The 3,298-nt window shown below is 38.3% G+C and overlaps 1 pseudogene; it reads right to left on the minus strand.

Annotated features, from left to right (window-relative positions):
* Nucleotides 1–1,322: 1,322 nt before the first annotated feature.
* LOC122738584 lies at nucleotides 1,323–2,483 on the minus strand (annotated as a pseudogene).
* Between the last annotated feature and the right edge of the window lie 815 nt (nucleotides 2,484–3,298).

Genomic DNA, 3,298 nt, shown 5'->3' on the forward strand with positions numbered 1-3,298 from the left:
AAATAAAGCTATTATTAATAGTATTGATATGGAAAACATTAATATTTAGAACTTTTAGAAAGTGGAATGGGTTATCACTCAAGAGAACAAAAGCTGAATGATTAAGAAATTTCCAACCCATGTCTCTTCATTAAAATCTACTTCATCATTTGTTCTTCAATGAACATTGTCAGCAATTGCTTGGCATCCTTTTCAGTGGCATTTAAGACATCTGAAAACTAAAATTTATCCCTGATTCAGTTCATCTTAGAACTTTGGATCTTCTCCAGGTTCTCCATATCATTGCTAAACTGCAATAGCTAAAACTGGATAAAATACTCAAATAATTATCTGATATCTCACTATTATACTGACTTTTTACAGCAAACCTAAATTATAAATTCATATTTGGCTTTTAAAAAATGTAACTCCCAATTACTTGATAGATTTTCTTCATTCTGTACTTTTGACATTGGCTTTTTAACCCTAAGTTACTGCTAGTTTTACTTATCCTTTAGAATTGTTCTTTGTTTTAATAAGATTTTTCCCAATGTTATCAACTTAGTATAGTCCACATCTGACTTAGCCTAATCTGGAGGTCCAGGTTTGGGACTGGAACAAAATGAGAAACTCATAGATAATGTAATAATTTATTTTTACAGGTAGGACAGTGACAATAAATTTACTACATACTTGAAAAAAGAAAAGCAAATAGTACAAAACAAATATTCATAGTATTATGTACAATATTCAGGATAAAAATTAAAACACTTTCTACCTACACACACCAACACACACACACACACACACACACACACACACTTTCCTGTCTAGCAATAGGGAAGCAAATGAAATGACAACACCCTCTCCAGTAACCCAGTAGAACTATTCTGGATAAAAACAATGTATTCAAAATGCATCCCAGTCAGATGAATAAGAGTATAATGGGGAGACTGGGCAATGAGTATTCTGTCCATGGTGCATGTGCAATATGAGTCTGCCTGCTGGTAATCAATGTGGAAACCTGCTAACTTTGCTTCAAAGTGTGTGATAGAGCCCTATCAGCCCTTATACAGATATCCAGTGACTGGTCTTGTTGAACATGAACACATAGTGCTCCTTCTGTTGACTCTGTGTTGTATTTCCTGTTCCTAAGTGAATCTGAGATGAAACAGACCCAGTTATTATCTCATGAGCTTCAAAAGGTCATAGAACTATCAAAAGTCCACAGAGTCTGGTGATGAGCAAGACTTGAGGGAACTACCTGCTTAACCCAGCCCAGCAAATAGCTAGACTCAGTCACTATATCCTGGCTAGGGAGCAACCCATTTATTAGTTATGTATCACTCAAATGGTGGGGCCATGTCAAATGACTCTGTAGAGGAAAATGTGTCCCAGTTCAAAGGAAGTGTGGTAATTCTTTCCTCCTCTATATCTTTGAAAAAGTTGTGTTGTTTCATCAAAGTGCACTCCCCTCCTTCCTGAGCATCCAGGTTGTATGTGTGTGTGTGTGTGTGTGTGTGTGTGTATGTATGTATCCATCTGAGGCTCCCACTAGTAATTGGGGAATCTTATGAATTGTGGCATGTGAACAGATATTTTTGTGACCAAAGAATGGTAATCAGATAGTAGCAAATGCTCTACCATGGTTAAACATTTCTGTTACTTGAGAGAGCAAATAGCTGGTATAGGCCACAAACACGTTTCCAAAGTAACCAGTCAAAGTAGAGGGTTACTCCTGAGGTTTCTCTTTCACAGTCTCAAGTTTGAAGATGTGCACTGTTTCAATGTTACTGGATGCAGAGAGGAATATTCCATCCATGCAGAAGGCCACAGAGAACATGTTTATACATCTCTTTACTCCTCTCCAGAACTCAAAGATTTACTGTTTTTCTGGGATGGAAAATACCCTCATAGCAGTTCCCTTCTCAGAAGCAGTGGCAAGTTGCATGCCACCTGCATCGAAAATCAAGGCGGCCCTCAAATTAATGGTGTCAAAGATGTGTATGTCTCCAATAGCTGCACTCCCAGGATAAGTCAGATAAAAATTGCTATTGTTTATTGAGAGAGCACACAAACCTGCAGGGTTAGGGAGATTTTTCTCTGATTGTATGCAGTACCTTCACGTCACAAATATTGTGGATGTACAGAATTTCTTCTAGGCATACTACCAACCTCTGCCTATTCAATTTGACAGCCAATATGGTATTAGAATGGCTATAATTGCATATTTCTGTTCCCTTCTTAAAGTGGCAGACTTTTAGCTTCCATGGAGCTTTGAAACTAACAATGGCCACTAGACTACTTGAAAACAATCTTTCCACAATACATCTATCTTCAGTATCAGTACATTCATAAATCTGTTCCTGCTTATCCACAGAGGGAATGGAGAAGAATTTGTAACCAAATTTGCCACCAACAGCTAAGGATGTGTTGTCCTGGCTGAAGTTGGTGAAGTACAGCTGGCTGGAGCCAGCCTCCCTGCTCTGATTGGCCAGGTTCATGGCTGAACGGTGGTGGTGATGGGGCGGGGGGGGGGGGGGGGGTTGATGAGGAAGTCAGGTCATCTTGGAGGCCGATCTCTGCCGCTGCAGTCTCCTCCATTGTGGGTCCTCCAACTGCTGTGGTTGTTGTTACTGCTCCTACTGGTATTGTCACAGCCGCCACCATTCACTGCTCCAACTTCTCTGATGTCATAATTTTTTAAAAGGAAGTTTACTCAGCAACAATATAGAAAGTTATGTTCAGAAATTATATAGCATTGATTCAGTTGAGCACTATGCCCCTGCCACCATATTTGCCAGACTGATATAGGTTAGAGGCCTGCATCAAGCTTGAGTTAGGAGCTCCATACTCTTCACTCATTGGCTTTGTACTTAGGAAACTAGGAATCTATGTCAATGTTTCAAGCCAAGCACTCTATGCTAATTATATCTTTCTTTTTTCTGTTTAGAATTTTATTTTCCAAATTATAAAAATTGTAAAAACAAATTTTGACATAATTTTTTAAAAATTTGTGTTCCAACTTCTCTTCCTCCCTCCCTTCCCACCTCCCACTCACAAGAACTCAAGCAATTCAACATAAGTTATACATGAGTAGTCATAGGAAACATCTCCACATTAGCTAGGTTGTGAGACAAAACAGATAAAAACAAAACTTCAAATTAAGGAACTGTCAAAAAATTATGCTTCAATCTGTTTTCAGATACCATCTGTTCTTTCTCTGCAGATGGATTGCAATTTTCATAAGTCCTTCAGAGCTATATTGGATCATTGAATTGCTGAAAGCAATCATTTTACACTAATGCTGTTATTTTGC

The sequence above is a fragment of the Dromiciops gliroides genome, chromosome 2, assembly GCF_019393635.1.
Source record: "Dromiciops gliroides isolate mDroGli1 chromosome 2, mDroGli1.pri, whole genome shotgun sequence".
Lineage (NCBI taxonomy): Eukaryota > Metazoa > Chordata > Mammalia > Microbiotheria > Microbiotheriidae > Dromiciops > Dromiciops gliroides.